This window comes from Electrophorus electricus, chromosome 2 (genome assembly GCF_041902795.1).
Source record: "Electrophorus electricus isolate QZ-2024a chromosome 2, ASM4190279v1, whole genome shotgun sequence".
NCBI classification, from domain to species: domain Eukaryota; kingdom Metazoa; phylum Chordata; class Actinopteri; order Gymnotiformes; family Gymnotidae; genus Electrophorus; species Electrophorus electricus.
Window position 1 is genome coordinate 32,045,480 of NC_137498.1, and position 25,090 is coordinate 32,070,569.

Consider the following 25,090-nt stretch of genomic DNA (forward strand, 5'->3'; position numbering starts at 1 on the left):
TCCCTGCCTGCTCTTCTACTTTCAGCCTCAAGCGGCTCTCTGCTCCCCTCTTGCTGCTCACACCTCAGAGCCTCTGGTTGAGCAATACACACTTCAATTCCATCGTGAACTGCTTTAAGAAAGAAGTGCCCCCCAGTGACTAAGGAAATTGGCCACCAGACACAAAAAAAGGTCAGAGAGAATTGAAAATGGTCAATTAGCATATAAGTGCATAATCTAATTTGCCACTAAGTACAAAACGTAATCCAGTTTTACAGCTCTCTTAGATTGCAGGCTTGAGAGCAAGCATTGCAGTGTTAATGCACACTACCTCTTCCTGGGCCTGATGTGTGGGTGTTGCCACAGTGCCCTTAATCGACCTAATCCATGTTCAAATGGTCACTGAGTGTGTTGTGCATGTTCGTGTTGGATGACAAAACCAGCATGACCATTAGATGAGATGAGACCAAATGAGTCAAGATGAAACTGCACTTTTGTTCATGGCAAGGTGGGAGGGTCTCTCCCTCCCAAGTGAAAAGAGCAGGCTGCTGGCAGTCCACTCCCTGTAACTCACTCAGACTCACTGGCATTCTACTCCTAAAGACTCACTCAGACTCTCTGGCAGTCAATTCCCAGAGACTCAGACTCACTGGCAGTCCACTCCCAGAGGCTCACTTAGCCAGCCTTTAACACTGGAAATAAAAATGGCCTCGCTGAGTGGCTCTGGCATCTCTCATCATTTCCTTATCCCCTGAATCATCCCATCATGGCAATCTCAGCCAATCCCAGACTGTTGGGGCCTGTCCTGTCTGACACTGGGGCACCCTGGCCTGCTCCGCCAACTGCCAAATGTCTCGTCTGCTCTTTCTATGAAGTCTGGTGCCAGCTCGTCCCTCCTGGATAACAGACCAACCCAGAGCAATGCATGTGGATTCAGAGAAAAAGGCACCCCTGGATTGGATTTGTTTGGTGACAGTCGTGGTCCTCTTCAATGCCATTTGCCATTTTCATGTTGTAGACTAATTTCTTAATTTGCATTTCATTTGCTCTTTTTCATCTTTCTCCATTGATGTATAGTAAATAATTTGAAAAAGACTCCTAGGCACATGGGAAGTGCACCATGTCCCAGGCAATCACCTGAGCACAGCAGCAGGTGACACATGCTCCCTGTCTCTCGGGACCAGGGCAGACATACGCACGACCATGCACATCCCCTTTATCTCTCTTCCACATGCACATACATCTAGGTCAGAAGCAGGTTCGAAACATGGCTTTTTTCATGTTTGCCTGTCTCTAATCCCTGTAATCCATTATTTGTCATGTTCAGAGTGCAGTGTAAGTATTTGAAGTTTAGAAGGAAAAGAGGATCAGGGCAGGTCTGAGATCAGCACCTGGCTCCTCCACCGCACACATTATTGGATCGCACAAGTTGAGACTGTTGCCCCAGGACTTTTATTGATCTGCCAACCTGTCCATGCCTGACATGTGATCAGATAAGGCTGATATCCGTGTCTGGTCTTGGTCTATGCTGATATTAGGAGATGGTAAGGCTTTTTCCTTACTTTACTGCTAAATGTCACTGCTCAGCCAGTTTTCCTAGGGCAGAGGTGGCAGTGGTGCAAATCACAAAGTATCTTCGAGGGGTGAGTGGCCAGGAAATTAGTCAAGTTCCCGCATCAGTCCTTTTAAATTAGATATTGATTCAGGCATTTAAAACGTGTAGCTGAAAGGGCCCTGTGTATGCTATAAATGATTATCTGAGGGTATGCCTTAGCACTCCCTGAGGTTTGATAGATTTACCCAGCAAGAGGTGTCTGGGACAAATAGAGGCAAGGGTTCTGTTTTGCGTGTGCTGGGTCTGAGAGTCTGGGCTTCCTGTGCCACTTCGTCTATGACTTCTGTCCCCTCCGGCACATACTCCTGTCAGCGGCTGAGTGGGTGAGCCTGACCTCAGCATGCGGCTCCTGATCTGAGAGTGTAAGTTGCAGCTGTCATCATTGGACCTTCAGCCTGCAGTATGTGTGCTGGGACCAGAATTTGGAGACAAATGTAGAAACAACACCCCAGAACCACAACTCAGTTCCTCCTGGCCTAGGCAGCTTCCATTGCTCAAGAAGGGAAGGGCACCCCCTTCAGGACCTCAGTGTAGGATGTCATACAGCACCAGAGCAAGAGTCAATCACTGTCACCCACTATCTGTGACCTTCTCTTTGAACTTCCTGCACTGACAGATGTATGACATCTAGCACCGTGACATATGAGGCTAATTTGATGTCTTACATCTCAGTGGTTTAAAGGAGTTCAGAGGCAGGAGGTCTTCACTAGCTGCACCCAGTGCATTTGGCAGTCTCCCAAAGCATCCTTGGCCCCCTACCTCTACAGAAACTCGGGAACAATACAGGCAAGTGTTCACTTAACCTCTTCCAAATGTAAACACAAGTATGTAGTTAGCAAAATTTCATTCAAAGAGTTTGTTTGCAGAGACACCTATCAGACCCTGCCGTCCTCACAACATTGGGCTCAAAAGGGGCATAATTGTGTTAAGCAGAAACATGAGCCTTGACTTTGTGAAGTTTCTGTGACTTTGTTTTGGGGGATAAAGAAATAGCTGAGGCAACAAATCTTTGCCTCATTCAAAGTGTGACGTCGCCTTTGTGACTTATCAACTGAAATGAGACATGTCCTTTGTTGTTCTGAAAGACTCACCTGTGCTACTCACAAACAAGAAAGGAGATCACACTAAAAGCAAGTTTTTCTTTTTCAGTGGGAACCAGTGAGCAAAACCAGAGTCTGTGCATTAGCCTGATCAGCATGAAGTGGGCAGTGGCTTTTCTGTTTCAACAAGAACATAGGGACACAATTTGTAATTTGTTATAATAGTGTTAAACCATCAAAGTACAAGCACTCGTTGTAAGGAAGGCTTGACTTTTTTCATATACTATCTCTGAAGACAGTAAATAGCTTGGCACAATAATTATGTTTTAAAAAACAAAAACAAACAAAAACAACCCACAATATTTCAACTGACCTATATGCTTGCCACAGAAAAACCCACTAAGCCCACCAACTCAACCAACCCCTGATATACTGAAACATCCAATCAAAGACTTAGTAATCACCATATAAGTTAAATGGACAGTGTGAGAACAGGGAAAACAGCGCCCATTGGCAGCCATCCAGGTATGAAATGATCTATGCATGCTTTATTCCATGAATGCTGATAGTTTGACCTGGTATTCTTTGGAGGGAGACATCAGTTTTTGCACACTGGAAGTGCAGAAAACCTCTTATACTTTCAATGAGATATTCCAAGGGTCATTAGTTGGGTAGGTAAATTTCAGGCTTACTTACTGATTGCAGGCATAGGAGAATAATTAAACGAAAGATTCCAGACAGGCATTCATTAGACAAGCCAGCCACATGTGTGTAAGTTCATACATGGGTGCATGTATGTGTGTGCGTGCGTGTGTGTATGTGTGTGCATGCGTGTGTGTATGTGTGTGCATGCGTGTGTGTGCATACATACGTATGTGTGTGCCTGTGTTTGTGTTTGTGTTTGTGTGTGTGTGTGTGTGTGTGTGTGTTTGCATGTGAGAGTGTGTGTGTATGTGTTTGTATGAGAGTGTGTGTGCATTCTGCTGGCTCTTACAGGAATAGCTCTCTTGTGAATTCATTGTTCTAATGAAGTTGGCACAGGCCATTTGGTGTCTGTGCAGTGACAAATCACTGTCAAGCTACCACTAAATAAAGCATTTCAATGCAAACAGTAAAAAGCAAAGTGTATGCATTACTGAGCAGACCTCCTTCTCATGGCTGTAATTACTTCTCTAAGAGAATAGGGCAAGAGAACGGTGCTAGGGGAAGAATTCTAGACCCTGGCCTGCCTAAGGAAAACACACAGGACCTCAGTGGCACTGTCTACTGATGTCAACACTCAAAAGCACAATTGTTCTGATGAACATCACTGTCATTAATGACAATACTCAATTACTTATTAGTATTAGTAATAACCCAGTGACATTTGAAGGGAATAATGAGGTGGTATAATTACAATTTGATTAAATGGTTTGAATGTACATTATTTTAAACTTGGCTACAGAGGTTTATGCCGTATGGTATTACATAAGAAAATAGTTCTTAGGCCCACAGCCGGCAGTGGAGAAGACATTATATGAAACCATGGCCTGCCACATATATTCACCATCAAAAGCTTTTCAGTTCCTCCAAAGCACAACACTTCTTCTGACAGAGATTGCATGCTACGTCGTGGTCCTATGTCTGGAAGCTGGAGTGGTTGACCTGTCCCCCACACACAAGTAATCAAAGTCCTCTTTCTTCCTCCTTCGTCTACATTATTCATGCTTTTTTTTCGCCTTTATGCATAAGCTGTCGTATTATGCAAGTTGGCACTGCAAGGTGTTTCCAACTGAATATAATTTCACGAGAACCTGCTCTCCTTTCATACCTCCACATTCACAATTGTACTGGCATACGTCTCTGACTTTAATTACTGATGCCATTTAAATGGCTCTCTTTGCAAACGGGACAAAAATCAATAGGAGGATTAAAACCTCAGAGCTGGACCATGGTGCAGAGTAGTTCGGAATGAGTGAAAGAGACAGCCTCCCCTACAAGACCCTATACTGACAAGCCACCATTCTGATGAGCCTGCACATCCTGACAGGGCTGGGTCCTGAGGAGCCTGCACATCCTGACGAGCCTGGGTCCTGATGAGCCTGCGTGCTGATGGGCCTGCATCCTGATGAGCCTGCATTCTGGTGAGACCCTGTCCTGATAAGCCTGCATCCTGATGAGCCTGAATCCTGGCAAGACTCTCTCCTGATGAGCGTGCATCTTGATGAGCCTCTGCATTCCATCCTGATGAGCATGGCAGCTCTCTCAGGCCTTATCTAAATCATCTCTGTCACCGGTAAGAGGCCGCACTGGCTCATTTTGGCTGCTGGCAAGGCTTGGCCAAAGGTCTGGAATGAGTCCAAGTGCTTCTGCAATGTTATCGAGCAGTGGAGTGATGGGAAATCCCCCAACACATGATGTCAGTGCTGTAGCTTGCTGGGTCCCAGGCGGGTGCACAAGTCCTAACTGCATGCTTCTGACAATGTGCAGGTGACACAGTCTCAGCTCCAACTTCCAATTGTACCAAAAATAATGCAATTGTTGCAAAAGGAAGTATTTGTGCTTCCTAAGAGTGAAGACAAATATATTTTATGTTCCATTTTATATTACTTACTTTAATAAATTATTCATTCTGGGATAAACAGCTTTTGTGGCAATGGTAGCAACTGATAGACCAAACTTTTGTTCTTGGCATTACCATAAGGAAATGTGCACCCTGAAAAATGCCTCTGTTTATAATGGATGCTGAAAAATTCACAACTAACTAGACTTGGATCCTCCACCTGAGAGAATAAAATATCTGCGATAATCTGTCTTTTGTAATGTTGTCAACAAATGAGCAGCAAGCGTTTATGTCACACGACTTCATGGCATCCTGTATCACAGCAGGAATGTGTCATGCAGGGTGGTATGAAATAGGAACACGTGTTTACATATATGAGAGCATGAGAGCAAACACAGGTGAGAAGTGAAAGAGACTGTGAGAGAGAAATGGAGATACACTTCATGCTTGCATGACAAATGGTTGCATGCAGATAGGAATGTTTAATGAGATGTCAATGGGCAAATGCCCTCTTAGTAAGTGTGGGCTGGGGGAGAAGACTATTCCACATATGTCTCTGTATAACAGTTGTCCAACCAGTTTAGCAGAGAAGCACTGAGAAAACTGTGTCATTCGTGCACTATACAGTGTTGTAGTTATCCTTGCTGTCGGATTACTACAAACATGCAGGTTTAGAGAAATATTGCATCTTTCACATCTTGGCTCTGCAGTGATTTCAAGTGATCTGTGGTTCATGACTGTTCGCCTAGGCAGGGACGCTGTTGCGCATTAGACAATGAAAATTATTAGCCAGAACAGCACTTGCACAGAATGACTTGGTAATATTTGAGACTCATTTAGTGAATGGATCTGGCCTTCCTCTTGGCTATGTCCAGCCAGCTGCCTTGCAACCATGGTCTTCGAGGCTGTGGCCAGCAGTGAGAGCGCCTCATCAGTCTCTCCCAGGCCATCGATTGGCGTCTCATTGGGCAAAGGTAGTGGAGGGCTCTCTCGGACCAGTGTGGCAGGAGTCCCTGTCTGGGTGATGCCTCCATCAGCTGCCTGTCTAACGAGGAGGGCACAGTGCACGCGCACGCAACGGATCTGGTGGGAGGAGACAGCCAGTGCAGGGGTGCAGGGAACTGTGCTGTCAACAACCAAACAAAGAATTGTGTGATTTGGAGGGGGACAAGCCTGCTGTTTTGTGGCACCCATGGAACAAGAGTGGTGGATCCACGTCAACACCGCAGCTGCTGCCTCGATCCCATGAGAACTCATCTTTTTTCAAAAAAACCCTCCAAACCAAAAGAAAACAAAAAAAAAAACAAGAATTAAAAAAAAAAAAAGATTTGATGTCTTTATATATTTTGCAGTGTTGATTACAGTGTTTTGTAGTTACTTTGTTGCTAAGGCACATAAAATGTGCACTGAGGGAAACTGAATTGATCTGGTTTAATGATGTGGAGCCATTAATGAAACCTATTACCCCAAAGGATGCACTTTCATATCATTCCACTAAACCTTGGTACATGTAAGCTTAATTGATGGTTGCTAATTGCTTCTCCACCTTTTGAATAGCTGAAAAATCATGCTCACTGTGGCAAAATCCATTTCAAGCAATTTGAACAATTTGAAAGCGAGGAAGTAGTGTAATGAAATGACTGCTGTCAACAATTATGGTTTATTAAGTCAACTGATGGAAAAATGGAAAATGCACTGATAAATATGCCTGTGCCAGGAATGTGGAAGGTATCAGGGAATGATCTTGTTCATCATGCACCAAAATGGTGTTTAATGTCACTCATTTGTCAATTTATTGGAACGTTGTAGGTGTAATGTTGACAGTCCATCTACTACCATGCACTAACTGTCTAAGCCACCTCTAGTGGTTTTTCTATAATGAGTTCCTGACCACAAGACCAGTGCTAGCTGAATATTTTTGGGCAGCAAAAATTACATATAACACAAATATCTTAACAGTGCAATGAAACTAAGATGTAGAAAGAAAGCAAGAAAAAAAGAAAGAAAGAAACTTAGCAATGCTGCTGTGCATGATAAACTTGTGATAAAATAATATAAGCAGGGATAGATATATACGTAATCAGGGTACAAAATGTAACTATTCTGATCCGATTAAAGAAAAATTGCAGTAACTGGATTACTGGTACATAATTATATATATATATAGGTTCTTGAGTAAACAGTTACAATCACAGTTGGCACACAGCAACTGTATCAGCATCAAATGCGGCCTGTGTTTATTTAAAGGTTGAAAATATGTACCATGCGTTCTGTTTCTGTTCCTACCCAGGGTGCTTTTACTTCATACCCTTGGAGTTTTTCTGGAAGCAAGTGTGCATTTTTAGTTCCTTCTGGTGCATTTCCTGTCTTTCTTTGCTTTTGATAATGCACATGGTACAGCATTAACAGGTTTGTTGATTTGAGCAGGGCATTTGTTTCATATGTACATGTGATGTGTTTATTCCTAAAATGGTATTTGTTCAATGTTAACATAAGATTGTTTTTCATGAATATAAAATTTGTTACATATGACTTTTTACATGCTAAGTAAAAGTATTCTTGATTAAATAATTTTCTTTTGTGTTTAGTTGACCATAAATTAGGCTACTGGAGTTCAAAGAGGCAGTCACTGACATCAACTTTTTCTCATTATCAGAATTTTATCAGATGATAAAGAACATTTAACACTATACTTACAAGGCGGCGCACGTGAAGAAAATGGATTAGGATCTGATTTTCAAGACACGTCCCCTTTTCAACTGAGTGCTATGCAATTACCATCTACACAGTACTATCTTCAGAAATATGTGAAAATAATGGATCCAGTGACTTAAAATTACGTGTCATGTTCAACAACTTTGCTCTTACCACTGCTAAAACCTTCAATAGCTGTGTGAGAAAGTTACACAGGTGGAGTTTGACAGGAGTGGAGGGACTGGGCATTCTGCTGTAAAATATGTGGACAACTTCTAAATGTCTGCTGAGTTGTTCCTGAGTCTGTACAGAGAACATACAGGAGCTTATGGGAGCTTGGTGGCCATACAGGCTGCCACTGTATGGGACTTTTGTTCTGAAACTCTTTGGCTGATAGGTTGGAGTAACTCAAAAATAATGAAACGTAATCACATTATATTACTTTAATAGAGTAATATTTTGAACAGATACATTTATGAAGGTTTTCAGTAATCTGTAACATAATACATTTTTAAAGTAATCCCCTCAACCTTGTTTATCCCTGGTCCCTCATCATCTCAAGACTGGACTACAACTCTTGACTGCAACTCACTCTTGGCTGGCCTCCCTGCACATGCTACTAGACCCTCACTGCTGATACAGAATGCAGCTATGTGACTCATATTCAACCTTCCCAAGTTCACACACATGACTATACTGCTGTATTCCTCCCTTGGCCTCCTGTATTCATTAGATTTTAATCTCTGACACTTGCTTAAAATAATAATATTGATAGTATTGTATGTATAAGTGGCTTTCAGGATGCCCAAGGACACTATATGTGAACACAGAGATAAAATGAACACAAAACCAAAATTCCTCCTGCCTGAAGCATTGTTTCACCTCGTACCATATCTTGCACACTTCATGCTTCTAGAACAGCAGGACTTGAACCACCACCTCTCGGGACATGCCGCAAGACTGTTTTCTGTACTAGCACCCAGATGGTGGAGTGCCACTGTCTGTCTGTACACTGGAGTCTCTTGCTGTCTTCAAACATTGTCTAAAGACCAACCTCTTCAATCAACACCTGGATGATCCATAGACGCTTCCAGTCACTTGAATAATTACCAATCCTCACCTTAGTTTGTACATTAAAAAATCTTTCATTGGGTATATGCCTTCTGGTAGATGATGTAGGTTTATACAATAGTAGACACTGAATGTATTTACAAGGTAAGTTTTGTTTTGTTTTGTTTTTAAAGTTGGCTGGTAAGTACATTCAACAATAAAACACCCAACATTTTCAGAGACCATTTTAATGGCTTAAGATCTCAAAACAGGCAAAATACAGTTAGAAATGGACTTTCTGAGCACATTAATACTTCCTTTAAATGCACTTCAGTCAACGTTGAGACAAGACAAGGTAAAAACACTGACATGAATGCATTCACTGTTGCTACAAGCATCTTTGCCTGCTTGTGTTAGCATATGTACATGTTTCTGATGGCATTTGGAATGTTACCATCTCTGGATGTTGATGTTTGTTGTCAAGTCAATGTTGTTGCTCCATCTGATCTACAAGTGCATTGCTAGTTCCTCTAAGTCTTTCTAATGAATCAGCTGTGGCGTGACCCATCAATACCCAAACGTTGACTAATGCAACCAGTGCAAACAAGCAGCTAGTGAATCTTTCCACTATTGAATGTTCTCCAAGTAAACAAGTGAAACCGACCGCATGAGAGCTGCATGCAATTACTCCCTTATTGATTTAGTAATTCTATCACACTTGGGCATTTTGGGCTTTTTAAGAGAAATGCCATAGTTTAGTGCAGTGACATGGCTTTACATTTCTGCTTGCCTGTCCCTTAGAAATAAGAGCAAAAATGATCTTCCCTCTGGCTCTTCTCAGAGGTGTGGTAATCATGCTATGGATTTTCCAAAATGACCTGTGTTGTTTTTAGATGGAGGTGGTGATGTCAGCCATACCTAGGTTTGCTGTGGGTTGGGTTTGTGGAATGGAATTCATAAAGCCACCATCCTGAAACATTTTCTATTGATGCTAACATGAACGTATGATTATCAATTCAAAAGCACCTTTTGCGGTGCCCTCTGACTCCTAGTAGTGAGCTTCTTGAATACGCATGGGTGTGGTAGCACATATCGCTGAATGACATGCTCTGGAGGTATACAAAAAGAGAGAGAGATAGAGATAGAGAGAGGGAGAGAGAGAAATAGAGATAGAGAGAGAAGTGCTAAAGGAAGCAGAACTGAATGACTTCTCAAGAGCACGGAAGTGTGGTTGCGTGTGATTACCGGTGCTCCTGTCAGCCGTTTAGCCGTACACGCTTTGACTGATATGCACTCATGGGGTTGGAGGGACTGCTTAATGAGCACACAGCGGATGAGAATCGGCACCGGGAAATTGATTTACCACCTTCATTAATGGGGGAATATCCAAATGGTTGCGAGTATAAGTGCAGGTGGGATGCTGAGCGCCTTACCTTCCCACTCTCGGACAGTCTTGAGTGTGCAGGTGAGTGTGCATATGCGTTAGGATGGCAAGGGAGTGGTTAAGAATGCTTAGAACACTCTGAAACACCCCAGAACACCTTGCTCTGCAGTGTTTCACTTTGAAGTGGCTCTTGAGGGGCCATTGACACTCGTTGCCTGTGACGGCAACTTTGTCGTCACGCTGCAGGCTTCCTGATTAATGTGCTCAATTTGTGCGCCACATTTGTTTTGTTTACAGATTTAGCAAGCATCCTGCTGTTCACTCTGCCTGTCTGACAGCCATGGAAAACATTTAGTGTGCATTAGCGTGCACTCGGAGACGTGAGCCCTGTTCCTCTCAGGACCCTGGCCTCTGGGTTTGCTGGGCAACTGGCATTAATGGATGTACCGTATCATCTCTTTAGCAGCAGACCATTTTGTTGGGAGCCCGCCACACACATTTTATCATTTGCATTTTAGCTCTTTTCCCTAGAAAAATACCTGGTAAGGCATGCTTGATCTATGACAATGAATACACAAGCTGTTAAATACTGCATGTAGCTTTTGTGGAAAATTTAATTTGTATTTTAAAGAGATATGATTATTCAGTCACCCTTGTGTTCATTCTGCTCTGAAACTGATAACATAAATGCCCTCCTGGACAGATAAAGCTTTCCTTATTGCTCTCCATAGCTGAACAATTGAGTCCAAGTAACCAAATCCTTATAGAATGAAGAGGCAGACTGAGTCAACAGAAATCTGGTGATCAAAGTTGATTATCTAGTGAATTACCTGAGATAAATTAGAAGCCAACTGCAATAAAATAGCCATGATGAAAACACTTATCATTGTCTATTCCTGACTGGCTTGCTGCATACTCTGCAAGCCTACCTGTCATTCTAAACTAGATATCATCAGCATGAGCTAATAAAGGTGAGCAGTAACAACCAATAGACTCATGCCACAGTTACTCTTTCTGGCAGTGCTGCAGGTTGGTTGCCTTTACTGCTTCTTCAAGAAGTAGCACAGGAGAAAATCTCAAGTGTGATACACAACAGCTGGCTGATCAGAAAAATTCTTATTTGATTTAAAATGGAGGTGGAGAGAATCTTTTAAAGCCATCACAGTGCTGGAGTGAACTGTGTTGAGAGCCATTAGTTGATGCTAATGGTGGAAACATCATTAGCAAATTCACACAGACATATACACATATCTAGGAGAGATTTTTTTTAATACTGTATGGTTTTATACTGTATGTATACACGTGCAGTTGCAAGCTAGTATGAATATAAGAAACATAAACTGTCTGATAGAAACATAAGTAGACAGAGTAGTCTAAGGCCCCATTTGAAAGCAATGTAATTGTTTCCTACTTCCTAATTTATGAACTCTGTTACTCTTCTTGCTTTTGGAATTGTAAAAGAGACTTGGAAGAACTTTTTTCACAGTGCATGGTAAATTCACATAAGAATCCATTTTTAATCGAGAACAAACTGAACATCAAACTTTGTTACAGAATAAAAATAGATATTATACTGTGTATAACATTAATAAAGTCTTCATGCTTATTTTCTCTTGGCAGGCACTGGTCATTTTATTGAAAAACATTTTATATGGTAATTTTAATACAACCTTCAATATATACTGTTTATAGGGATCTTTGATAAATGAATTCAGTGGTAAATCAAATTACTAGTGAACACTTTCTATTTATGTGGTGTTGAAAATTGCCATGCTATCACAATTCTTAAAAGAGCAACACTGTCATAGCCTAGATATGAAGCACACAGGTCGTAATACCAGCTGTTCAGCTTTGCTGTGTTTTTGACAGTGTGCCCAGCCATGATTTGCTGAAAGTACACATGGATGTGTTGGCCTGGTGCTCTCAGCACCTGAAAGAAGTCCTGCTTCCTGTAAGGCTCTTTTTCTTCCTGTGCTCCAGAAAAAAAAACAATCCTAGATTGTGCGTTTGTGTTGAATCCAGTGCATGATTTGGCAATGCGGCATGTGCTGGAGAGGGGCCAGAAGAGAAGGGGCACTCTTATCCGGATGCACACCTCTTCCCACCTTACATATTGAGTACAATAACTAATTACTGCCTGTGTCACTCAAGAACTCCTGCATTGACTGAGGACCAAAGTCATTACAACTCTTTTCAGAGCTGCGTAAGTGCAGTGTTGACAGCGATCCCTGAGAGGAAGCTGGGACACAGCATTCATTTCACTGTCGTGTTGTGGGATCCGAGGGCATTCTTTGGAACGTATTACCATTCAAATATGGCACTCGCCCACAAGACAGCGGAAAGCAGCTGATGAATGATGATTTAGCCTAAGCTGAGTATGCCACAAAGCTGAGGTAGAGAGCAACTTTCAGAGCAAAGTAAATGCTTTACTGCATTTTACAACACCCTGTTCTTTCTTGAGCTGTCTGTGGCCTCTCCCTGCCCCATTGTTCCATTAGCGTGCCTGTAACAAAATAGTGTGATTCCTTTCAGCATGAAAGATGGCCTTCTGTCAAAGCACACCATATGCTTTTACACATTATAACTTAAATGCACTAGTTTTAGATGCTGTAACATTCATGATGACATTTGTAATGGTTTGCTGAAGGTAGGCAATAATGTGATAACACGTAATGGTATTTGAACTGGCACACAGCCTACAAAATATAATGCAGACAAAATGCAGGTTACCGGGTGTTCATACGTGTGCTATTGCCATGTTGAAGATATGTTCCAGTGGCAAAAATACATGGGTTGTTTCCTGAAAGTACAAATCAGGTTAGGAAAGGATCCTAGTTATTGTAGTCTATTGTACTTCAGCCACATTTAATGTATACTAAGATGTTTTCCTGCTGAAGCCACAATCACAGGTTTCACAATTAAAACAAACATGGCCAGTAAATGGCAAGCTAAGCTAGTCTGGTCTTTCTTAAAACCTTTTCTTCTTAAAGAAAGAGGTTGGGAGTATGTTCTGGAGAACATTTGGTGCTCAGTAATATACAATAATAAACAGGCAATAATACCAGCAATTATATTTAAAGACAATGAATGGTCCACTTTGAATTGTATGTAATCAGTGGAATTAAAAAGAACAATTTTATTGAGTGTTTAACCGTTGTATATGGTGGGTCAACAAATTCAAGAATCAATGGGATTTGATGTTCAGTCATGTATCTGATATACAGAAGACAAGCCTTTAAACTTAAAAAAGAAAATAATTATTTCACAGAAGTAATAGGAAATATGGTCAGGAGGTTAACTTGCTGTTTCTGTGTGTCATTGCAAGCCATGTGTCCAGCCAGCTGACTAGAAGCAAGCCAGGAAAATGGTAGATTTAGTATAGCTGTAATTGCACATGGATTATGATATTATTCTATATTCAAATTCAGTAAAAAAAAAATAATAAAAAAAAAAAATAATAATAAAAAAAAAAAAAAAAAAAAAAAAATATATATATATATATATATATATATATATATATATATATATATAGTAAGTTTAGTGGTTTTATTGCTTAGATAGTTTGGTGTACAAGAGAATCATCTAGTCATTGTATATACTGGCAATGTTTTTATATTTCTTCTGACAAGAACTCTGGGATCTCTCATATAACAACAATATATTTCATAAAATCAAATATTCCTCCCTTCACCTCTCTTTCACTTTCTCTCACTTTCTTTTCTTCTCTTTCTTTACATACTTTTAATGCCAATGATATGTCCATGCAAAGCACTGAGAACCTGGTGAGTAAACCTTGCACTGAGAACCTGGAGAAAGAACATTTAGAAGGTGGCAAATCACAAAACTAAGAGAAGCTGTCTGTTGCAGCATATGGACATGCATCCTCTGTAATGTGTCACCATTATCCTGCTGCGACATCAAAGCCCCAAAGACCAATTAGGATGTGTAGAGCTTGGTGCCTGGTGTTACTAGTGTATGTGACACACACATTTCCTCTCCACCTGGCAGATTACTCATCATAGTTATTGGAGCTGCTATTAGAGGCTATGGCCATCATGCAGAGGTGTAGACCACTCTCATTTTCCATAATAATCGCTTACCTCTGGCAGATGGATGAGAGCAAATGTGAGACAAAGCGCTATGCGTAATAAACTGGACTTTCCACTAGATAGCATTTCACATTGATCAAATACTCTGTTTGAAGTCTATTCTTGTTGTGTAAAAAAAAACAAGTCTCAGACCTTTTTAAAAAATAGTTTTTGTTATGCTGATTGCTAAGTCACATAGGGCATGACATTTAATGGCCCTAAGTGACTAGCATTTACAGTTGGGAAACAAAAGACAATATATACAAAATGAAATGATAATGCAGCCTACATTAATTAAATTGGTTTTGAGTAGATTGAATTCCTGCCATTCAGCCCACTGCTCACTTGCAAACTTGGGCATTGGGCTGCTCATGGTTGATGGTAGATTTCATAGTTTGCTATTTTTAGGGTAAGTGTTGTTGGGGTTGTATTTTTCTGAGGCTCTTTACAGGACCAGCAGTGTGAGCTCTCTCTCTTTCTCTCTCACTCCCTGCCTCTCTCTTTCTCTCAGTGTGTGTGTGTATGTGTGTGTTTGTGTGTGTGTGTGTGTGTGTGTGTGTGTGTGTTTGTGTGTGTGTGTGTATGTGTACGTGTATGTCTCTCTTTGTGACTCTCATTGTGTCTCTCTGGGGGGAAGGTAGTAGTGTGGTTCTTTGCTTCTGTACCTCCAGGTCGGGTGGAGCGACTGACTCACTCAGTTGTGAAATCAACTTTACAGAGATTTCCTCTGTTTTACCCCTCTGCCTCCTAGTGCCAGACTTCAGCGCTCACAAATAAATAAACAAGTGACAGTGCTGCAGTTGACCCTGCCTCCCACCGTAATCTCCTTCCATCTTTCTCTGAGATGACCCCCACGGAGACAAAGCCATGTTATATTTCGCACCAACAACAGTATGGTACCATCACTTTCCTCCTTCCACAATCTAAGCCATGCAAACTATGCCAGTGAACTTTGCTTTGCTACTGAGCTGCATATAACAACTCCCTTTGGCCAGTATGCACAGAACCTTCCTTTGGCTGGCCCCCTGGCATTGTGAGGCAGGGACTGTATCCTGATGTGGGTTCAAATGTCAGAGTGCACCTGCATGGAGCATCATGGGGACGTTCAGAAATGTGCCGGAGAGGAAGTGCCCGAGGCGGCCACCAGGGCGGGGTCCACGGGCTACACCACTGCTAGCTGCTCTGCCTCTGTGGCCCACCAGCCTTGGGCTCCTTTCCTTGCTCTTTATCTGAATTCAATTCCTGTAGCATTTTATTACTGTTTATTACTATGCTCAGGATGCTTTTAGGGGTACATGGAAGAAGATGTTTTTGTACATACATTTTGTAAAGGTTTAAGAGCTTAACCAATTAAGTGGTTGTGGACTGAAGATGCCAGAGGATCAGATGATTTTTGTGTGATTATTCATAATGGGTGTGTTTCAAATTGTTTGGTATTTCTGCAAAGTTTGTAAGGCCAGACAACCTTGTTATCAGCCAAATAATTTATCTTATCTAATGTCTCCTGCTTAGCTCTGTACATGCATTTGCCATTTGCTAAAAGTCTCTGGTGGTATTGTCTTGTTTGCAATTGCTCAGAAACATTGTACAGTAATTAGTATCCTTCCTTTGTTGTCTACAGCTTTGAAGTTTCATATATAAAAGCCAGACTATCTATTGCTACGTGCTGGATTTCCCAATCAGCAGATGAGTAGCTCACTAGAGAAGTCAATAAAAACTCAATGCCATTGTGTGGACTCTCTATTGTTTGGTCTTGTCAAGTTCTTGTGGTGTACATATAGACAGATAGAATGACAGTGGCAGCCTCTTGTTGGAAAATTCTGAACAAACTGTTTCTTTCAAACCTTTATAGGATCTGAGACAAGGCTTTATTTAAATTGTAGAAATGTGAGCACAAGAATTTCATTATATTATATTATATTATATTATATTATATTATATTATATTATATTATATTATTTTCAAAGATTGTTTATATTGTGGATTTCAGTAAATCTTCTAAATTGCAAATCTTCTAATCTTCTAAATTATAAATTAAATTTTTATATAATGCTGGTTCACCTGCTTGTTCAGTCCTGAGTCACTAGGACAGTATCTGAGGCAGAGCTAGGAAGATATTCTATATAATCTGGAATTCTTTTCTTTATAATCTGGAATTCTGTTCTACATCATTTGGAATTCTAATAGAGGAATTGTGTGTTGCTTGGAAATTGAGTATATTTTACAATCTACAGCTGTGAGAAAACCTTTGCAAACACTTTGGAATCACATGAATTTCTGGATGTATTAAATGTCTTATTTAAAATGTATTTTACATAACTTTATCTTTATTAAACAAATGGCTTGATAAAAAAAAAGTATGTAAACCTATAAACGTATGTAAACCTATTACAATAATGACCCTTTTAACAGAGGGTGAATGGAGTCAGGTGGTTAAGTTAATTCAGGGCTTGGGTTGGTATGTGTCCTTCTGTCCTTCTGTATCAAGGGATATACTCTTTCTCTCTCTCTCTCTCTCTCTCTCTCTCTCTCTCTCTCTCTCTCACACACACACACACACACACACACACACACACACACACACACACACACACACATACACACACACATACACACACACTTTTGGTTAACTGTTCTTCTTCTGTGGTCTGATCTGAAGCAGGCTATTCAAATAAGACATCCCAAAAATAAGCATGGGCTATATACATAAAATAAAATCTAGATTAAAATAGACTAGAATCTCTCTTAACCACTGCTCATGAGTGATCAGAAGCTACAGGCAACACTGCGTTGACATCACCGCCAGTAAAGGAGGTACCACTAGTTACTAAAGAGAAGTATTAATATACCTTCTCATAATTTATTTTTATTATTTAACCAACGTATAAACCTAGTTATCATGACCCACAAGATGAAGCACACTGAGCACAATGTTTCTCTTTGCTAGCTTCAACCACTCTTGACCTATTAGGAACACTAGGTACTTGATAGAGGTGTACTGGGTACTGGATACCAGTGTGCTAGATTCTAGATAGAGGTGTATGGGACACTAGATACAGGTGGACTAGATACTAAGTACATAATAGATAGAGGTGTACTGGATACTGCTAGGTAATAGATAGAGGTGTACTGGATACTACATAGAGGTGTAGTCAACACTAGATTGAGGTGTTCTGAACACTAAAATGAGGTGTACTGGATACTAGATAGAGTACTTGTACTGGGACCTGGAATAGAACAAGGATTGCCAAGAATCAGGTCAAAAAACATTGATTTAATCCCTTTTCTCAATAAAGATATGACACTGTAAAATGTAGCTTTTATTATATGTCACTATGACTTGTTATGATTTGAAGCTCATAACACAATTTAGTAGTCATTCAGACAGACATCCAGACAATGGCAAATGGGTCAGAATAATTTTTTTAATCACAATTGCATATAAGCAGTTGTATATGTATTTGCTGCAAATGTGTAAAAGTAACACTCTTCCCAGCAATTAATCATTTAGCCTTTATGGAAGACTCGCTGTTAACAGACTGTTGTTTGTATGTAGGACAAGATGCATCATCAATGAGCCTTTCCCCTCTTGCACTAAATACTCCTCTAATTAAAGAGCAATTTTCAGATTTCAGATGTTCATCCAGTTTATAAAATGATATGTTTCTCAACATGTATGCTAGAAAGTGAGGGATTATTATTATTTTTTTACTTTAGTAGTGTTGAAAGCGAAGCAGACCGTACCGCAAAGCTATTTTTGTCTGCTGCTTCCCTGTGTGCCCGTGCTAAGCAGAGAGAGCCAGTTGCAGCGGAGCAGAAGCAAGTGCAGGCAGGCGAGAGCCAGGTAGCGTGGCAGCATCTGTGGTCAGTAGACCAGTGAGGTGTTCCTCAGGACCATACAGAGCCCGCAGCTCATCTTGGGCCTGCTTTTCAGCCCTCACTACATGCCCAACATGATTACATCACATGTAGAGCAGAGGCTTGACACAGCTTTGTCAAATCTACATGAGAAAAATAGATGTGGTCAGGGGTAAGAGAGAGTATAAGCAAGGAGCTGTAAATGAGATCCTGAGATTATGGGACACATATTATGTGCACTGTGGCAATCTTCTGTCTTTCCATCGCTTCCGATGAGCACCTTTAGAGCAGCCAGCACATACACAATTGTGTCGAAATGTTTTTATGTACAGCCCACAGTGGCTGTTTCTCAGTTAATTAAACTCCAATCTCTGCGAACGCAGGCAATGCTAGAGCTAGCCATGTGCTTCTGCTGCTCATTTAGTGTCAGCAACGTGTCTACAGGACACAGCCTGAGGGCCCCTTTGCTCCCGTCAGGTCTGGTGCAGTGGAGGGGTCTAAGAGGCAACGGAGGCCAGGGCAGCTGCGTGATCGACCCTGCCAAGGACGCCGTGCTTCCCAGGCCCACTCGCTGCCGTTAAATGGGTCATTGAGCAGCTAAATGGAGTCATTATAACGAGTAATTAAAAGAATAGCGCCCAAGCCTCCGAAGCGCTCCTCCGCCCGCCTCTGGGTTCCGTTGCGCTAGGGGCTGCGCAGAGTCTCGCTGTCCGCCAGCTGCCACAGGCACTTTCACTATCACTCCTTTCACCGGAATGCAAATCACATCGTTCCCAGCTAATTAAACTGCATTAATCGAGGCGTTTGCATTTATTGAAATTCTGACTGGGCCTTAGTTTTTTGTTTTTCCTTGGGAAACAAATTTGTTTTGGGAGTCGGACATCTAAAGAAATTTGTTGGTCGTTTTCACGGATGTGATAAGCATGAGCAATCAGTAACGCCAGTTTGGCAAATAACGCTGCATTCCCCTTGGCTGGCATACATTAAGTACATGCAGGCATTTCTGATGAGAACTAGATCACTTTCATAATTTTGCAAAGGGAGTTGAGTATATTTGCCTCTGAAATAGAAGAAATAAATGATTTTCTAAAAATGTCTCCAATACAGCAACACACTCTTTCAGAGTTTTTCACAAATGTTTAATGAGCATCTCTTACCCAAATCCTTTTCTTCTCTGCTGAAACTGATCCCAGTACAGACTAAGAGAGCAGCACTCCACATAGGATCAACAAAATGTGAAAAGCATAAATGCAATGCATCATCAGAGAGAGAAAACCACACAGTGTAACATCGTTCAGATACATCTGCATATTGAAAGCTTCATATGTCATTTTGTATTTTGTTTCAAAATGGATGTTCTGTTCTTTAGGAAGCTTTCATGGATTACTGGGTATTATTTCAGACAGAAAGAACAAGTCACTTCAAACAAGATTTAATGTAATTCCTGCATAATTCCTGCATGCCAGGTTATTATTCACCAGAATGTCAGAGCTGGTCTATTGCCGGAAAACGGTGGTTTGGCAGTTCATTTCACTTTGGCTATCCAGCCAGCAGTTCAACCCTTTGCACCTTGTCTATGCAGCACACAGGAGGATGCAAGGAAAAACACTTAAGTGAAAACTATGGAAAGGTACAGCACAAGGTACAACACACATTTCAATAAGGTGGTGCAGAGAGTTAAGTAGGGCCTAATTACTGGGTCTAGCTTGCCAAATGCGGAGGGAGGTTGGTCCTGTTAATTAAAGCATAGGCTGAATTAGCATCAGATCGATGACTGAGCGGTAAGGAAGGCTTGTGCATGTGATTGGCTGGGCTGTGACAGGAGACGCTCACTGGACCACCCAGCACTGGGTGGGCTGCATCGATCCTCTGCCATAGGCAGTGTTAAAGATAGAGCATGAGCATGCAGACAGGTGTAATTACCATACAGTGTGTGGGATGGGAGTGGGAGCACTGCAAACAGGAGAGAAGGAAGGCTGGCTGGAGTGGCTTCAGCTGATTGTATGTGTACAGTAGGTCCTCTCAGAAGCCCTGGATCTTCTTCAGGGATGCTGGAATGTGGGTGTGCATGTGTCAGGGAGAGTGTATGTGTGTGTAGGGCTTGTTGACAAAAGTGGCCTCTGACATAACTTGAAGCTGATACAGGGTGGAAGTGCTTTGCTCAGTGGCTGTAGAGCTAGTCCTTATGTTTTTGTTTTTTTTCGTTTTGTGTGTGTGTGTGTGTGTGTGTGTGTGTGTGTTTGTGTGTGTGTGTGTGTGTGTGTGTGTGTGAGCAAGCCAGGTTTATTCTTGCACATTCAGAAAAGCTGTTGTTTCATTACTCATTCTATAAAGTGTATAGATGGCAAAAATGTTCCACAGAATGAAAGTGGTGATGAGAATGAACTTCTTAGCCTTTAATATTATTTTTTGAGCAATGAATATTCATTTTAATGACAGGAACTGCACAATATAAACAGAAACTATTCATATTCGTGAATAAAACTCATTGCATCCTAGTATATTTGTAGATCTGTAGATCACATTGACATTCAAGTGTTTCTATGATACAAACAGAAAATAAACCATAAAATCATGAGGAATTTAACAGCTTCAGTGTGAAAGCATTTTGCTCAGCAAATTAAATTATTCTTTTGCTTTCTTACATTACTGCTTGAAAACTAAAGAGCACCCACTAGGTCAATGGCAGATTGCACTAATGAACAGCCATTTGTCTTCTCTTTTCAAAACCACTTGGGAGAAAAACAAATCTAACCCATGTGGTCTTTGTGTTTCTCAGGAGAGGAAGAAAGAGGGCCCAGCTGCTGATGAAGGAGCTCAGAGATGTGCATTCTCACTAGGGAATTTAACCTGAGTAGCCAGGGTAAGTTCTGCTTGGCACTACTCCATGACCCCTAACTCCAAGCACCAGCCATCTCCCTGACTGGTTCAACTCATCAGTGTGTGCAGATGGGAGCTGTCCTTGTGCTCAGGAGGAGTGCTCTACAAGACTTTTATAAGAGCAGAGCAGTGGCTGCCTTACTAGGGTAGTAGAGATGAGTTGAAGTTAAGAAGCACTGTATTTACTGATGAGTTTCTGACAAATATTGCCTGTGGGGTAGGCTTGTGTGGGCAAGAATCATGGTCAGATTTTCTCTTTCAAGAATTCATTACCTATCTGATCTGTTCTTTTGTATCCAAGTATATGAAACCTTACCAATTGTGCATTAGGGCACTTTTTGTGCTTTTTAGTAAAGGAAACCAAATAGACAAGAAAGAGTATTTTATCAAAGTACACACATTTCCCCTGACTAAAAAAGTTGGCGCTCAAATGACCCTGATAAGTGTTACATTGAATGTGTGACAACTGTGAAAACTTAGCCTACCTACATGCTGGACTCCGTTTGTTAAATATTTACTAGACCTGTTTGTTTTCTGTGTTTGTTTGTTTTACATACAACACTTAGAGATATTGGGCCTTGCTGCTTCATGTCATAAGGACACAAGGGTCCCGTTTTTGTTCATAAAAGTCCAGGCGATGGTTGGCCTGGCATACAGATGGAAGCTTTTAATGAGTGATTAGTATCTTTTCAGAAAACCACATTCACGTCTCACAAAAATAGATTTACTGGGCACAATGGCACAAGACAAAAATAGCACATCTGTGTTTCTCGCTATTTGTGCAGCTGTGAAAATGACACAGAACATGAGATTTGAATATGCATAACTCCCATTCTCCTTCCTTACATACGTCAGGTAGGGGTGGAGGTAGTTACGAATCATTGCATATATCCTACCATTAAATAGCCTAGGCTGTTGAGCTACATCATAAATGTCACCATTTCTATCATTCTCAGTAATTATATCCATCCACTGCTAAGCAGTATCATGACTATAATTATCAAGCACATTGGTTTGTGACCCATAGCAGTTGAAGTGCGTTTCCAACACACATTAAGTTTGTACCTGTTCCTGAAATCACCAGATGATCAACTGTAGCTGTGCACTTGGACACTCTCTGAGTTTACAAGTGGTTCTTGGGAGTTCTTCTGCAAGGACGTCCCTTTGATCAAAATGTGAAGTCTTATTTACATGGAACCCCCATTTCACCATTACAACCTTCCACCTGTACAGGGATGAGGGTGTATGGCACAAAACTGCCAAAGCATATAAACCGAGGGCCAGAAGGTGCCAATATGCTGTAACACTGCACCCAACTGTCCTAGGATACATGATATTCTGAGTTAGCATGTTTTTCTGAAGCATCTGCGCAGATGCTTCAGAACTCTCAGATGTTTTAATAACTGACCTGGAGTTATTGGTGATATATGCAACAGAATGAACACAGAGAACAAGACAAATGCAATTTTCTTTCCTGTTTTAATCATCTCCTTATATCTTAGTTTAATTAGCACTCCAAGTATAAGCCAAAATCTGAAATTTTTTGTCCCCTGCTATCCAAAAATGGACAATATCAATATCCATAGAAATTATTATGGCTGCTTAATTTCAGTCATAAGCAAGAAGTCTTTTGATAAGCAGATATAAATTATAGATAAGTGGCATATAGGAGAAAGCTTCAATATTTGATGATGCTGAGTAGTGTGGGTCAGTGTGATTCACTTCGATATTATAGCTAAGCTGGCAGGCTCACACTGGCAGTCGGGTGCCTCTGAGACCTCATGTGTATTGACTCCATGCCTATATCTGTCTTTAAGTCTCAGCATCTAAATTCTTTCTCCACCTAGCTGATGCAACCTGGTCTGTCTGTGGAGCAACTGCACAGAGATTAGCAGCTTTAGCCTACTGGTTTTTACAGAGTAATTTCAAGGAGGTCATCTCTCAAAACTTTAATGAAATATGCAAAAGATGCAAATTCCTTTAATGCCAATATAAGGTTGTGCATAACGGTAACTCACTGCATCACCTAGTAAAGTTTAATTGTAAAGTCCTTAAATTATTTTGGAGAATTTAGTTATTTGTTTAATGCTCCATTTATTCATAAAGTAAATAAAAAAAAAACACACTGAATGCTTGTTTCTGTCTTTTACAAATGCTATTTTATTTCTGTCTGAAAAAAAATAGTACTCCCATAATATTTCCTTATCCTTAGTCTAACAAAAGCTGGTAGCTGATCATAATCATATTAATGTAATAGCAATGAATTTGAGGAATTTTATATCCTGGTGATTAATATGTAACCTTGGAGAACTCAAAATATTTGGAAAAATAAACTTTACTTACCCGACACTAGTTTAAGTGTGCCAGGAAAAATAAAGATATACTGTTTTCAAAAGACAAAAAGTAAAATTGTCTAAGATCAATGACATAAACATTTAAATATAATTTTAAAAATTAAGTGTTTTCAGTGTCTATGTTGGTATTGACACCAATTTCATTCGTTCATATTACAAAAAACGTTTATATAACTTTTTAACCTCTGTATAATCAAAAATGTTTTTGACATGGATTTGAACAGAGTGCTATATCAGAAAGTGGTTGAGTTAAAAACCTGAAAGGCAAAAAAAATCAGATGAAGGATACAAATTGCAACAGGGATGAACAAAATAATGAAAAGGACTGTTTCTACCAATATGCCTATAAACAGCTCATGAGCATATGGCTTTACTGGCATTATAACTATGCCCTAAAGCCTAAACTATTCATGGGGAGAGAAAGACTTTAGACATGAAGCAATTAATAATCACAAATTTGATAGCCAGTGGACCTCATGCAGAGCCCCTGATAACCATGTTCTGTCTTTTTTATGGCATAAGAAAGAATGATTCTAGGTGCATGAGCGTAAGCATATCTCTGTTCAGTATAAGTGAGAAGGATTTTCTTACAACAAAACAACTGCATACAGATTAGAGTTGTAATGCACATGCTCAAATCCTGGCATTATATAATTTGGTTATTAGACTAATATAAGAATAGTGAAACACTTAACAAGGATCAGAGAAGATGATCAGAAATACAGAATCATAATGCTTAATTCTCACTGGTTAATGACCTTAATAATGTTTTTGTAATAGAACATCATTACAATGGTGTCTGGGTCAGAGCTTTGAGGAACTGTTTGGATGAAACAAATCCACAACAAATAAGTAAAGAATCTAGAAACTAGAAACTATGAACCAGTGGCCAAGACTGATTTCCTAGATGGGAGACAGCTATAGATCTAGCATCAAACATTAGAACAGCCTGCATTGTGCCAGGGACTAGGGGATACATCTTTAAACATTATACAACTCTGTCACTTTGAGTAGGCTTTCTCTCTTACTCAAAGCTTTTTAGCCAACACTGACTTCATCGCACTAGGACTGCCTGCATTTTAAGGCACCTGAAGGGAATGACAGATCCCTGTGATGGTCTGCAGGACATTGAGGTTCTAAGAGGAAGTGCATATAGACATGCTTTGATTTCCTCTACATTTCCAGTACAAGTCTTTCCTTTGTTCCACTGTCATTGTGAGCTGCTAAAGGAAATTGGCATCGGCTATAGGAATGAACCTGATGGAAATATGTCAAGAGAAACAAATCTCTCTATCCAACAAATGACTTTACCATCAATAGTCTGGTTGGGGAGATCTCATGTGCTGTCTCCAGACAGTAGAAGACCCCAGACCATCTTACCTGGATTTCAAACCTGAGACTTGATTATGTTTATTATCCTGGGCTTTTGGAAGAAATGATTCAAAACTTTCTCTGTCAAGGTGGATGAACATCCTCACCTGTCCTCACAGTACCTTTGTGGATTTCATGCTAGCATCCTTGACCCTCTGACGATGACCCTTCACACAACAGCACTCCTAGGGCTAGTTTTTGGCAGCTTTACTTTCCCCAAGTGGCTAGCATAAGC

The 25,090-nt window shown here is 40.6% G+C and overlaps 1 protein-coding gene across 2 annotated transcripts in view; it reads left to right on the plus strand.

Moving 5' to 3' along the window:
* The window catches only part of elfn1a (extracellular leucine-rich repeat and fibronectin type III domain containing 1a), a 78,979-nt gene that overhangs the window by 17,626 nt on the left and 36,263 nt on the right, over positions 1-25,090 (plus strand). For both annotated transcript variants that reach the window (XR_003409910.3, XM_026999007.3), the window contains exon 2: positions 21,030-21,113. The gene's annotated coding sequence lies outside the window, so the exon portion shown is untranslated. The remainder of the gene's footprint in view (positions 1-21,029; positions 21,114-25,090) is intronic.